This window comes from Ornithodoros turicata, chromosome 1 (genome assembly GCF_037126465.1).
Source record: "Ornithodoros turicata isolate Travis chromosome 1, ASM3712646v1, whole genome shotgun sequence".
Taxonomy (NCBI): domain Eukaryota; kingdom Metazoa; phylum Arthropoda; class Arachnida; order Ixodida; family Argasidae; genus Ornithodoros; species Ornithodoros turicata.
This window is the reverse complement of record NC_088201.1, coordinates 133,371,403-133,386,647: the sequence shown is the minus strand read 5'-3', so window position 1 is coordinate 133,386,647 and position 15,245 is coordinate 133,371,403. Positions and strand designations below refer to the sequence as shown.

Sequence of the window (15,245 nt, the reverse complement as noted above, 5' to 3'; positions counted from 1 at the left end):
CATCTTCTAGAGCTTCGAGGAGAGAGGAATGTAAATGCTGGGGACGCATGAACAAGCAAACCTTTGGGAACACTATTCTGTGCTATGCAGTCGGAATAGTAATGAAGATGAGACACAAATCTAGCTTTCTTATCGATTAATTTACGTGCTTTGAGAAAGGAAGCAGACCTGTTATTGTCCATGTCCAGTCACCAGATGTATTTTTTATGAAGCTATTTTTCTTTCTTTCGAGAAACAGAAAGAGCAGAATTGCTGGCAATCTTCCTTTATGTTCATTTTAGATATGAGATGAACCTTTCATACCTACATGCTTCAAATTATTATCCACAGCGGTGACATTTGTTTGTAGTGCACCGTTTCAGGTTTTCCATTACGGAGATACCTCGCTCGCACTATTCTACTGCCCTTATCCGTAAGAGCGTCGGAAGTCCTTCACGGCAAGGAGGAGCGAGCCCTAACCTGACCTAACCCAACCTAACCTAACCTAATCTGAAGGAGAGCACTGCGGGACATGGAGTTGAGAAGTGCGGCATATACAAAAATAGGATCCCCTAGCAATGACTCGTCCAAGTGATCTGATGACGGTGGACGTTATAATGCAGTTGGGGAAGGCCATCTCGCGTTATGATTACCTTGAGGCGAAAAAACTCGCACTAGAGCAGCAGAAACTGAAATACTTGTTGATGCTTTCACTAAAGGCGGTAAGACAAATTTATAGAAGTGAGCGTGCGATGGCGTGTTTCCTCATTTTTCAAAAATTCATATTATCGTCAAAAGTACATTGGTTTCTCCGGTAAATGGTGCTTATTGCTACACTATACGCTCAGTCGATTATTCTAGCCATGGTTGAGTCAAAAACAGCCAGATAAGCTTCACGAGTCATCAAACGTACCAGCAAACTCCTCGCTCCAGGATAAGAGCTTCCACTGAAGGCTTCCCTGCGTTGACCAAAAACAAGCCAGTGTCCTTTGCTGGAGAGCAAATCTGCGTTTTCTAGTACCATATACAAGGCAGCTCCACGGCATGTCACTGCTCTCCGTGTAGTAGGTATGCAGATATAGTATCACGTAGATACCCAGGGAACACATGGTAGTCAACTAGACGTCCAGACCTGTTCTAGCCCTAGACTTTAGGGATAGTGCCCAAACTAGACGTTGACTAGACGTCTAAAAGTCTTACCATTATTTAGACGTCTAAAATTAGTGATTTACTAGACATCTTGTAGACATTTAGTAATTGACGTCTAATTGTAGACGTCTTGTAGCTGGCCTTGTATATACCACATATTAGAAATCATCAAGATTTTGTTTTATTAGCTTTTTAAGAGGTGTGAACACATTCACACGTCAAATACAGTCACTATATTATAAGAGGTGGCTCTAAGCTTAGCTTTCAGGCTTACAAAACTGAAGTTCAATTGCTACGAAACATATGCAGGAAACTGAATTACTTGATGGCAGAGTTAACATAATTGTGGTGTTCAAGTTGTCCGTGAACCGGCCCTGGTGACTGAGTCTGTTCGCCTTCTGATCCCGAGATCGCTGGTTCGAACCCGGACAAAAACACCAGCAACTTAGTGCCAGGATACAGGTTGCTTGGACATGCCATCTTCCACAAGGGACATTAAATACGGTGTGTTGTGTGGTGAGCTTTCATTGCGTGGGCAATCCACAGACCGACTGCTGTGGCGTCGCTCATGATCTCAGTTGTCTCGCAATGTAAACCCCAATTGTTATTAAGTCTTCCATGCTGGTATCTGTCCACAAGAGTCGTCACAAGAAGTCTAAAAAATGTAGCCAAATGCAGAAAGGGAACTGGAATTAGGAGGGTCATCCAAAAATAAGTTTCCCCGATATTTGTTATTCAAAGGAAACACCACTAGGAAAAACTGAATGGTGTAGTAGTTGGGTGTGACATCCCGGCACTGCAGATGTTGGTTAAAGGGATAGTCGCATCCGGAAGCGTGTTCCGGAACTATTATGGTCATGTTCCCTGTCGTTCATAATGTACGCCGGCAAATTTTCTCCGCACAAATCCACTTGGTTGACTCAGAAACGATTTTTAAATGTTCGCGCTTCCGGCGCGCACGGCAATCCCCGCAAGGCGCCGACACTGGATGACGTCACCCGGATAAACCAACCATCAGGAGGCGCTCCTTCCCGCCGCAGATTCTGTGTGTGTCTGAGCGTGCGTCTGACCCTTTTTCTTGTTGTCTTGTCGCGTTTGCTTTGAAGTACTTCGAACTACAGCGTGTGGCCTAGGATTTCACGCCGTTGACGTGCGATGTCACAGCCAGGAAACCGGTGCTACGTGCTCGGGTGCAGAAAGACTTATAACGCGAATCCCGAGCTTACATTTCACCGACTTCGCAATGCGCAATGACGAAACGAAACGAAAGTGGGAGACAGCGATCGCCAGCCACTACTGTGGTGTGGCCCAAGGATTGAATGTTTCACGCGTCTGTTCCTGTCATTTCGCCGACGACGCCTATTTTGATGAAGATGTATTGCAAGTTCGGCTTGGGCTACGGCAGAAACAGAAGCGGCTGAAGATTGACGCCGTGCCTACCACATTCGATCAGGAACAAGGGCAGGAACCAATAACGGAGGTAAGTGACAATTTTGCGTGGTCACAGCTATACGCTGCGATGAAAAATATCAGTTGTCACAGTAAACATCATCGCAAACACCTGGCCTCGCCGCCGATTGTAACGTCACAGTCACACCGGTATACTAATGTACACAAATTATTACAATGATTGCAGCATCCTGACGCAATAGTACGCGTACTCTAGAGAAAAAAGATTGGTGTGTTGTTGCTGTGCTAATTGTCGCCAGTATTATGCAGGGGTAACGTAACACTCCCACATGACAGCATTATTCTGATCTTATTGCAGCTAGTGGATGTTTCTACAGTTCATAGTGTAAGCCTGATGGCAGCATTCAGGGATGTGAAAGCATCGCAATCTGTGTTTGGCTACGTCCGAGACACTTGCATCAGTATTCTACTGCAGCCTTGTTGCTAATTTCTGGCTCTATTTCAGGCGGCAGCAAGCACGTCAACGGAATCAACTGGATTTGGTATGTTTTGTCAAGCCACGAAAATATTGCAATTCTTTTTGCACGTCCCACAAAATAATGGATATGTACAAGCCCTGAAAATTGTCGAGTTCTGTGAAAGGAATCTTGTGTGATGCGGCTGCCAGCGTTTATAACGTAATGTCGACAGGAAAATAACTGTGCCAGTGAAATAGGGACCGCAAAGGGGAAGATTTATTTGCATAGTCATTTTTATATTTGTTATTGTACCTGCTAGGCCCTCAACGTATTCTTTTGAGTGTTAACACTCGAGGCCATATTTCAGATGTGGAGGTCATGGCTGAAGCAAGTGCTGGGGACCCACTTCACGGCGCATCTCACAAGGGGGTTGTCATCCCCTGATTCCAGGAAGAGGAAAACAATGTACACAGACTTGCATAGCGTATTAGTACACCAGATATGGATCTGCCAACATGAACCCTTCTAACATCCCTGTGGCAGCGTACCTGTAACCGCCCAGACTTCACACCACATTAATGTAGAACCACAGCACAACATAAAATAGCTTAGGTTTATTTGCCTCCCATACATAATGGGAGGCAAATAAACCTATGCTATTTCGTTATTCCCACTCCGTCATACTCCACTGTACAATAAATCGATACAATTATAGGGTCATTCTTTATTCCCGTCACTACACCGCATTGACAATCTGCACAGAATTTAAAATATTCCCACCTCGGCACTAACTTAGTGCAGTACAGTCTGGATTTGATGCCAGAGCTAAAACTGCCACGTGTAGTAGTTTTTGCTGTTCAGATGGGTAGACAGTCTGTTGACTGCAACTGGAGATACAGAGTGACAAGACAAAACATCCCCCGCACTGCAATGACGAAAAGATGAAAATTGCTGCAAGACGAAAATTTTGCTGACATAGGCACACTTGGTGTAAATGAGCCCTTGATCATCCCCCTTGCCTCCCATCAGAGGTTTAGGAGGATACTATTGGTGTGTGGTGTACGGATAAACCTATCCGTACACCACACACCTATAGTATCCTCCAAAACCTCTGATGGGAGGCAAGGGGGATGACCAAGGGCTCATTTACACAAAGTGTGCCTATGTCAGCAAAATTTTTGTCTTGCCACTACATGTCTCCAGTTTCAGCCATCAGTATGCACCAGCTTGTCTCTCTTGTCAAGACACCCTTGCTTCGATGGTCCTAACGCTGATAGCCTTGATAGGACGTAGATGGGAACTCCCTCCTGATGGCTCGGACAACGCATCCAGGAACCTGTCGTCTGTTCCTTGGACCAAGGTATCCCCAGACCCATCTCGTGAATGACGAGTATGCCGTGAACCTTAGGCAGCTGGAAAAGACAAATCCACATCACATTTCTTTTTGTTTAGCATCATATCTTGTGGGCATTTCCATACCTGCCAAATCTCCCACAGTGTTGGGAAGACAATGGCCAGAACAGAAGAACAGACACTATCCCAACCTTGGAGTTCAAAGCCTGTGCATTCCTTTCTTAGTTCCGGGGTCTCCTGCATTTTGAATGTGGAAGGTTGGCAGGTGTGCAACATAGTACAACAGAAAAATGGTCCGCCTCTTTCAGGATGCACCCGATTCCAACAGCTAACTCCCTCCCGAACCAGCTTCCCTCCAATTCCGGCAAAATCCAATTTCTCATTTCTACAATTTCTACATTCTTCAGTAACATACTCCCCCCCCCCCCTTTATTGGCACCTCAAATGCTTCTGTTTTCAGACTTGTAAAACTATCCTTCAGAATTCCCACTGGATATCTGTCAATGAGGGTTTTGTGTTGCCAATCTGGCTAACTGGCATAATTGAGAGCATGTCGAGACTAGCTGAGGCGACTGTGTTGCTTCACTTTTCCTAATGGAATTGTTGGACCAGGATTCTGGGTCGTTCCACGGCTGTCGACCACGCTTATGATTTATGGGGGACAAACTTGTGTAGGCCAAAAAGCTGCTGAGAATAGCCGCCCTTTTGTATACAACCCCTGTCCACTTTAGGTTCGACAATTTGCGTAACCAACAACACCCGACTAGCACCCGAGTTTACCCTTCCGAATCTTGATGGGAGGTCATTTAAACCTAAAAAAATCATTACGGTCGTAATCATAGCAAACGGAAGAGCACTGCAGCAGGCTTACCTGTGGTCCTGGGGATTGAGTCGCCTAAAATGTTGATCATAGCGGCAGAATTGAGGCGCGTACACCACTAGAAGCTCCCTACGGAGGCAGATGTCCCTGAGTAATGGGTGTTGTGTTATGCACTGCACGACGGCACTGTTGCACATTTCTACCACCCTGGCAACAGAATGGCAACACAGGCGCTCGTCGGGCTCCTGTGGGTCGCAGACTCCACACACACACACACCTGCCGACAACAATTTCAACATTCTAAACTATTTCGCACATCCGACGGCAACCATGCAAAGAGATACGTCACTTGAAAATGTCATCCCGCGGGTTAGCCGCAGCCACATCTCGTGCATGGTCGGCGGGTTCCAGAGGCATTGGGTCCGTAGAGTATGGGTCATCATCCAGCATTAACTCGTCGCCGCTACCGCTTACATGTTCGTCAGAATCTCCCCCAGACAGAGAAACATCACTCTCGTTTTCAGACTCCATGTTTGCTACCTTCGCCTTCGCTTCGCGATCGGCAAACAGGCGCGCGGCTCGCATTTACCCTGGGCGCGCGCTGATTGGCCTTATCCGGGTGACGTTTGCTCCCACTTTTAGAGAGCGAGGGTGCAAGGATTCCAGTTTCCTTTTCATCGGATTGCGCGAAAAGTACGCCGCGGATCGAAATGGTATTTTCGGGCCCATTTCAGTGGTCGGCAAGGAATTAGAATTCGCATTAGTTTCGAAATTGACCTCAGAGAATGCGACTGTCCCTTTAATGGAGTGCCGTTCACCTATGTGTCAGGCATTCAAGCATGGATGTAATATTTCCGAGTACGTCTGACTATCCTAGTAAGGAAGAGTTATCCTATTTTTCGTTAAAGGAAAAAAAAGAGTGCTTTAGAGAATATCCACTGACAGTTAACACCTGTTTATACAAAACACTTTACAGGCATTGAAATGGTGCGTCCTCTATATAGGGTCGTGAAAATCTGCACAATGAACAGTACAGTGGGAGATCAGCTATAACACCACGAAACGACGTTTCTTTTCTGAAATTCCGAGAATTGTTAACGGAGACTGGCGGGTCACTGGTACTGCACTCTGATACTAATGGGAACAAATTTCCTTCAGCTTGGTCAACGAAAGTTATGCGAGATGGGGGCCACATTTGCTCGGTAACGGTCGTAAAGAGCAACGAATGAATGCAGCTTGCATTTTCCTTCAATGGTATCAAGACGGTCAAGATGAATTTCTTGGAACAATTATTATTAATGAAACGTGGGTGCATTATGCAAGTGCTGAGACAAAATACCATAGGAAGCCATGATGGGTGCCCGGTGAAAGCATTCTGAAGGAGGTCAAACTCGCGTTTTCGTCTGGAAAGGCTATGCCGACAGTGTTTAGGACTATCGTTGTCTGCAACTTGTAGATTACCTCACATGCACAACCACAGTAAATGCAAAGATGTACTGCGAGATCCTGGGAAAGCGTCAAACTACAATGAAAGAAAAACGCACAGGACTTGGAAGGGTGTAGTACAACCACGTCAACGCTGTCTGCACTCGTCTTGAAAGACTCGGGATTTGTTCCAGAAATTCATCTGGAAATTTGCCAAAGAGAGAAAAAGTACAGAAGCGAGCTGGTACAACGTTGAAGTAGGAAGCATCACCTTGAGCATGAGGAGAATGAAGTATACAGGAGACACACAAACGTGAGTTTCCTTTTCGTGAGCTTCCTGTATACTTCGTTCTCCTCATGCTCAAGGTGATGATGAAAATTTGCCCAATCTGCTGTTCCATCTTCCTCTCAAAGCACTCCTCGGCAGTCACCAATTCGCAAGTGATCATGAAACACAAATTGATCAGGTGAAATGCAAGGTGAATGCCTCACTTTGTAAACAGGGCATAGCATGGCACAGACAACGTATTGAATACTTGGTATCACAGTATCAAAAATGTTCAGCTAAATAAGGTGACTATATTAGGGAGTAACGTCGAGCTCTAATCTGTACATACATTTTTTCAATGTTGTGCTATAGGTTTATTATTTTGTTTACAGCAGAGGAACTTTTGTTGGATGATCCTCATACATGAAGGAAATTCCTTATTTTCTTACTTTCCATCACACTTGTGTGGAGCAGCAAGTACAATCTGTTTGCAAATGATCATACTGAGGTAATAAAACTGGACTCTGCAACAACCTTCAGAAACTATGCATGAATGGACCACATTAACTTTGTCCAATTATATTATGACCAAATGGATAGTATGTATGGTATGTGAGTTGTATGCCCATATATTGTAACAAAAGATCAGTCAGATGAAGGCAGTCTGACTGAGGTACGTAGATAATTTAAATAATGTCCATACATATGATGATCCGAGTGTTTTTGGCTCACTGACATGCATATACACTGACAGCATCCACAACTAGAAGACATTACCAGAATCTAAGTGCTGTGAAGTAATATTTTATTTTTCTGAATGTATATCTTTTTTTCTTAACGAAAGCCCGCATTTGTTCGGGGCAATGTCTCTTGAACTAGCGTTCCTGATGGCGTTACCGTTGCCGGTAAATAATAAAATGCGTGCGTCAATAAAAAAGTCGACGACTCCGACGAATTGTGCAGCGCAGCACTATAAACCATAGCTCCACAAACACAGAAGCACTTTGCACGTACTGTGGGCAGCAGATAGCAGATGTTTGTTTACTGCACATAACATTTTCCCACAAGCTACACAGCAGCAGTAAAATGGAATCTGACGTGACTCAGGGATTCCAGGACACTTCAAAAAATCTCGAAGCTGCCCATGGTATCTCTTTGAAACCGCTGAACAGGCAATGCGCTACATATTAGGCACACCTGTAGCTCAGTAGCAAAGGCACTGATAAAATGTTTGCAAAAAGAACAGCGATTTTCAACACACACATCACAAAATACGACACTCGTCGCTGCAACAACGATGGCGATGGCATGATGATGATGATGTTGGTGTCACTTCCGCTGGATTGGCATATGTGTTATTTAACATTTAACCTCCACCACCCAATTATAATGAATGGCCACGGAAATTAAAGTATTACAAAAAATAAGTACTCAAAAAGCACGAGCTAAAGCAATGGCAATGACGTCTGCCCGTCTACCCAATCACCATCCACCATCCATCCATCCAACCAGTTCGAACCAGTTCAGTTTCAACGGTTGAAACTTCAAACTTTCCGGACGCGCAACGGGTAGCAGTTGGGGTCTTCGCGGCTGCATTCCACTGGTTGTTATACGAAAATCTTTCGAAGTTCTAATCTCCCGCACGTTTTGTCTTGTTAATTTTTGAGCATAGCGAGAACGTACGCCGTGCTGTCCAGTGATAAAAGCTGTTGAGCGCAGCAGAGCTCGCAGAGTACTGTGGTGGACAACGTTTCTTTGTTCTCTGGCTTTCAAGTTTAAGGGGTGAGTTCACTCTCCATTAAAGTATGTGCCTGTTTCTGTACACCAAATCGCATGTAGTAGATATGCGTGGCATAATATCGGAATATCGTTTCCTCTATTTCGGCTTCGTATCACCGATTGAAGCATATTGGAAGTGTGGGTTGACCTGACTGCACTTGCATTCAAAGTAGTGATTAACGTTGTATGTTCGGCAGTACAACGTTTCATTAAGTGCCTTGGTTCGTCTTGGTGCTAAAACAAATACGGTATCACTAATTAATCATCGAGATTCACGAGTTTTCGATGACTGTTGAAGTCTTGAGTAAACGAAAGTCGACAGTTACGGTTTGCAGGGCGGACATGCCGGAACATAAATGCTGGTTAGTTCATTGTCATGTCAACCCGACTTCGGTTGTTGCATTTTTCGCTGGTAGTGAAACTACACACTGAAAATTTTGCGCAAGTACTTTTGTTTGCATATCATGGTTTCATAGCAACTGAATTTTTCTCTTTATAGGTTGCTTGGACTATCTTGCATCGGTGGATATGAAAATAGTGGTAACCTACCCTACGAAACAGCTATTTGCACATAAGCTTAACAGTTCCCTGTCAGGTGAGGGGAAGCAGTTGTCTCTGACGTGTGACTGTGTTGTCCTCCAATGTTCCTGATGTTCGATGTGCCCCCGAATCTTACTCTGGAGGGAGCCTCTTTAAATTTTTTGCAAATACAGTTGGTGGAAGACTAACTGCTTTCCATTCACACGGTTTCGAACTTTTTTTCAGATGCTGTGAAAGTCAGCAGGGAAGTGCGATGTAGAAGAAACGACTGCCAGAAGCTTGCTAAAGAACCGCACAACATGTGTGAGCAGCAGACAAAATATTCATCAAACGGTACAAAACTAGTATTTTTGTGCTTTGTCGTTTTGAGACATCCTTGGTATTGTATGGAGAACAGCGTGACTATGTCATTCCGTCTTACTTCACCCAAACAGCTATCTGGTAGTAGTGCAAGATTTGAGTTCCTAAAAGGTTTATTCACTGAAGTCACCTCAGCGCCATACTATAGGTCCCTCAATGTTTAGTCCTTGCATTTGTTCGCTGCATTATGCTTTTTAGGTGACTATTAACACCAAAAAATATGGAAATTGCTTGGATATTCTACAAATCACAGAGCAACAAGTTTTAAACACCAGATATGCGGTGAGTATAATATGGGTAACAGCTTGACTGAAATCTACAGTAGGGCAGAGATCTACCAAGGCCGATGGCAGCAAATCTGCCTGCTGGCGACAGTGGCGGTCTCCTGCGGATGACGTCATGTGAATAAACTTGTATACTACTTGTACGTACTTATAATATTTGACGTGGTGATACAGGTTTTGCTTTGTATTGTCTTTTATAATATACACAGTGTTTATTTTTATCCTGTACAGAATTTTTGCACCAAAGTTATGAGAGCAGCACAGGCGTTGTTTTAGCGTAATGCAGTGATGGACGTGCTGCGCCAATCATGGAGTGCTTAGCAGTCGCCTTCTCGACCAGGTAAGGTTGTGTGTCACGAGAAAACGCCTGTCACATTGGTGTACTTTAACAGCGACAGCTGTTACATCCTCATTTCCCTGAGATCCTGGCAGCGTCCGCTAGAGCCCTGCGCAGATAAGATTTTTAGCATCTGCGTGCACATTATCCGATCCGCACCGTTGCGTACGCAACCGTTTAGATCCGCAAGTTTCGAAGGACGCGTAAACACAGCCGGAAGAATGTTGGTATAATTTCGGATGCCTCCATGCTCTCATGGAAGGACTCACGCCAAAATGCCTTCTCTTCTGTCTTGGCCGTGCATGGTCAAAGGTGAACCCGGGCATGCGCTCTCTGTCGGTGCGCAATACAAATAAATTGCTAGTAGAAAAATTACAGCATGCGGTATATCCGCATCTGACCTCGAGCCATCCGATCCGCACACTGCAGAAAGTGATAAATTCTTGTCCGAATCCGCAAGTATCTTACGGATATCCGCTTCCATCCGCAGATGGTGCAGGGCTCTAGCGTCCACATCAGGTAGTGACGCGCAAACAGATTTTCAGCTGTTGCTGCAATTTGTGTTGTGTAGCTGTAACAGTTCTGTGATTTTTGTACGTGCAGCTTCTTTTCTTTGTGTCTCTCAGATCAGTGTTGATACAGCTTTTACTCTTATGTGGCCAGACAAGCATCCCGTGAAAGAGTGTGCATAGCCACTAAACAAACTAGTTAGAACTAGCAGGCTACATGATGCTTTCTGACATGTTTTGTTCTATTTCCTAGCCACAGTGAGTCATTGGAGGCAGTGCTGCAGCGCCAACAATCACTCATTGGAAGAAAGGAATGAGGTGGCCATCAACACCCTGCTGCCAGTTCAACACTCCTCAGTCAAAACACAAGACGCCTGCTTGGCGGCAAAGTCAATCCAGTTTTAGACAGAGTTTTGTACCGTAGACTTCGTGTGTGGTTTACTGCAAATAAATGTTTATGCTGAGATCCGTGTTGCTATCAATTATATCACATTTCTGCATGAATGCATGCCAAGACGGTAGCAGGACTAGTCATGGTCTAAAATAGGTCTAAAGGTGGCTAAAGTAAGGTACAGGAAATGTATAACCCTAGACCTGTCGCCTGAATGGAGGGATAAAATTGGTCTAGCTGTAGACTTCATGTCTAATACATGGTTAAGTGTCTGACCCTGTTCCAGACATGCAGGTCAAAAGAATGTCTAAATCACGGCTAGGTACATAGACATCGGATGTCTAGGGCTAGATGGCTAGGTGGCGTAACGTTAGACGTGTTATTTGACGTCTAGTGGACGGATACTAGACATTTGGTCTAATTGCCTAGACATTCTATAGACCTTCCTTATCTCTTTTTTTAGACGTCATTTAGACGTTTACTAGCCCACCATGTGCTCCCTGGGTAGTACCCATTCGGGTGAATTTCGTGGTTTACTCGTCTTCTACGTACTACTTTTTGAATTGGTGTTCATTTTCATTCTGCGGTACCGTGAAAACTCGAGGAGCGGTGAACTGTTCCCCCTGCCCCACATTCCGATTTATACCGAAACTAAACAGGCGCAGCTTTCCAAGCTAGGGCTCCGGAACGAACCGACAACAGTAAAAAACGATAAAGAAAAAAAAGGAAGAAAACAGAAGAAGGAAGCAGCAAAAAAGGTATATTCGCTGGAACCGCAACGGGACGAAAACCATTGCAAACACGTTTTTGTTGTGCCGGCCATCGGCATTTAGCAGCCTTTCTGAACTCTGATGTGGATTACACGCCCAAATAATGACAAATGAGCCAGTTTTGTTGCTCACTTTTTGGTGTTTTACGTTGCTTGAAGCGCAACTTGTTGCGCTTACCACTAGCGCCACATTCGCGTTCACCTAAAATTGCTCCTCTGTTGAACTGTCCTTGTTGGCTTCCATGGCCGCGCCCATGAAATCGTCAATCAGCTGTTCTCGTTTTCTGGAGTGTACACCAAACTGTTATCAGTTCACGGTACAGGTACTCAATCCGAGTGGGAAAGCCTTGGCGGTCTTCCTGTGGATTCGTGGGTGCATCAACGAAGATGGGCTTAGCTTTCGGGATGGCTGTGTGTGCGACAGCTGATATCTTTCCTTGTCTGGGCATGTGTGCGCCCTGACACATATACAACAATATAAATGGTATCCCAGACAACCATCAACGTCCCCAGGACATCCCAGTTTGGTCATAACGTCCAGGTCCATGATGGATGTCCAGTGGATATCCCCTGGATGTCCCAAAATATCCATAAATATCCTGGATTTATCCAGTGCTGACGTTGCGAGCTGGACGTCCCTTGGACGTCCTGTGGCTGTATAATATCGGACGTGTTGTGATACAGCCAATTAGGCTAACAGCTTTCATAGCAACGAAGGTGTGGTGCACTCTGGTCGCAACCAATAACTACATGCGTAAAATAACAGCGCAATATTTTGATGCGGGACCTTAGCAGCTATATTTTGATTGCCATCCTGCGAGTAATATTACACCAGTTTCATTTCCTCAATAGCTCCATAAAATAACGTGCATAGAACTACGACAGTACCAACCGTATGCGAGGTAGATTCCCTGGGATAAAAATCAAAGAAACGTTCCCCGCCGTTCACTGCTGAGCGTCGTCTGCTGCATTAACTTCCACCGCCGCGCAAAAGCAGAAAGCGCCATGAGCATCGACAATAACGCACGTCATCATCATAATCATCCGCTCGCCACTGCAAACGTTCACATTCCGTTGTGCAGTTTTAAGTTTCAAGGTGAGCCTATGATATGTGCAGTGACGCCGAAAGTTAAGGGTAAAAATATGTGTGCATGAAGGACCGTCGGGCTGCAGAAAAAACTCTACGACTCTGGGTATGCAACGCGATCAACACGAGTGTCCTGCGTCTTGATCATGGTCTTGATCCCGGAATCAAGATGAGGTCTTTATAGTAAACATGCTGAGTGGATGTGATGATAATTGTGAGTCCTCAGTAGTTCTCCAACCATCCGTCGCAGGGGAGGTTGTGGAAGCTTATTGTTCAACGTCAGAGAGTGCTGAACAGTTTGAAACAAAAAGTACTCAACGTGATTTCCAACACAGAAGAGAACCGAGCACGGTTGTACATGGTTCGTTCACGAGCGGTGTAATGAAGTAAGTAATGATGTAAGTGATGTAAAGCATACTCCTACCAATGCCGTCATCTCGAATGACATCGTTCACGCCCGTGCGATGTTGAACAAGGGAGGCGTACGCCTTTTTTGTACCACTTATGAATTTCATAATGGGTACAAAAAAGGCAGCGCCTCCGGTTTTCAACAAATCAGGGGCGAGAACTTTGTCATTCGGGATTGTGGTTGTCTAGGAGCGGGTATCAGGTAAAGACCGTTTTTAAGAAAAAAAAAACTTTGTCAAAAGCTGCACAAGTGTGCCTAGGAGGAAACAAGACTACCAAGAGGTACCAAACACAAAATGAATAAGAGTGTCAGTGCTCCTTTCTACTGTGTTTTTTGTGAAATTTTTGATTTGGTGTATTGTTACGTATGCGACATCTTCTGAACTTGCGAACTTCTGTCACATTTACAGGGTGTAGCTCTTTTAGCTTAACTTATGCCTACTGTTTGCTGTGTTCTACAGTTCACGACAAAAGTTAACGGAACACGTGAGCTGCATACTTTTTCTCTCGTGCGGCACCCAAGCGGTCTTCGGGAGCGGTAGAGTTCTTTGCTGAGAGAGGCGTGGATGAGTGTGCTGCGAGGAACTCGCTACAGTAATTTCGGTATTGCTTCTCTTGAACGTGCCCACGACGCCCGTTGGATTTCACTGCAGTGCTCTCCATCAACATGTGACTGAAATACTGTGTATGTAAGCTATCATCTGGTCACGTCAGATATTTAATATGATCACAGCTATGTTCCCTAACGATTAATGTGTTTAGAACATATGTAATGCTTCTTCGCTTTTTAATTTGGGAAACACACTATCGTGTTTTCACAATGACTTATTTTTATGTCCCCAGTAATATCTGGGAGCCCCCAGTCTTCACAAACTTTCAGTGACGTGGTTTTGCAGAACACTGCAGTGGTTTCGAACTCACTTCGCAGGCACTATAGTGAGAAGCAATACCGAAACTACCGCAGTATGTAGCTTGCAGCCCGCTCATCTACGCCTCTCAAACAATGACAGCGCTCAAACTCACCTGCTTCCGTCTGCCTCTCGGGTGTCTTGGTGGAGAAAAAATGCGCAGCTCGCTTATTTCGTACACTTCTGTCAGGTCCTGTACCATTTTCGGAAAAATTTAATGCTGTTGGTTAGCACGTACATACTTTGTTTCTAGCATTCGATATGCAACGGCCAAGACAGCTATGCAAGGTGTGCCGGGGATATTCTTTCACATGAAGTGTTGGCAGTGTGTAACTGTGATATACCTCTACCCTATTTCTTTGAGTCTAGGCATTCAACTCCCTCCTCGGTCATAAGAAAGTAGCTGCAATTATTGTTTTGCTAAAAGCACCAAGAGTGGCTGTGATAAATTATGTGTCGATATGAATAGTTCAAGTACGGTATGTGTACAGAGGATGTTGCACGAGAGAGTGACCATCAATTGTTGCAAGAAAACAACGAGAGATAAAAATTGAAAACATTCTGCATTACACTTGTGAAGGTTTTTGCTCCCAAACAGTGGTTTTCTATGGGTGTCCCTCGTTAATTAATGTGATTAGCGCAATGGAACTAAAAAATTTGCCAAGAAAAGGTAACCTTTTTGCATTAGTTAGAAGACACATAGCCACAACACACCATTTCAGTCACAAATACAGGATGTTTCGCAAACGTTTCTACAAAAATTTGGCACCCAAAAACACCCAACAACCGCCTGAAAAACCTTTCCGTGACAAAATATTGAGTTCAAGATAATTACTCTAATTATTGAGGTACACTGATGCAAACCTCCTGTTTGGGTGGCAAAAAGCTTCATAAGTGTTGTGCAATAGGTTTCCAATCTTTATCTCACGTAAATTTTTTAAAAATAATGAAGGGTGACTCTCTCGTGTAACACCCTATATATATGACGACAAACGTTTCATAAATGTTGCT

General features: G+C 44.5%; 3 long non-coding RNA genes across 3 annotated transcripts; 2 read left to right on the top strand and 1 right to left on the bottom strand.

Moving 5' to 3' along the window:
- Positions 1 to 2,890: 2,890 nt before the first annotated feature.
- LOC135369225 (uncharacterized) lies at positions 2,891 to 3,710 on the top strand. The gene is made up of 2 exons (XR_010414985.1): positions 2,891 to 3,080; positions 3,364 to 3,710. It is a non-coding gene; the product is annotated as an uncharacterized LOC135369225 (long non-coding RNA).
- A 451-nt stretch (positions 3,711 to 4,161) lies between these two features.
- Positions 4,162 to 5,477, bottom strand: LOC135369217 (uncharacterized). Its single transcript, XR_010414982.1, has 3 exons — positions 5,221 to 5,477; positions 4,476 to 4,586; positions 4,162 to 4,408 (listed from the first exon to the last, which is right to left on the bottom strand). It is a non-coding gene; the product is annotated as an uncharacterized LOC135369217 (long non-coding RNA).
- Positions 5,478 to 9,139: 3,662 nt separating this feature from the next.
- On the top strand, positions 9,140 to 11,135 carry LOC135369209 (uncharacterized). Its single transcript, XR_010414976.1, has 4 exons — positions 9,140 to 9,236; positions 9,407 to 9,514; positions 10,057 to 10,165; positions 10,925 to 11,135. It is a non-coding gene; the product is annotated as an uncharacterized LOC135369209 (long non-coding RNA).
- Positions 11,136 to 15,245: the final 4,110 nt, after the last annotated feature.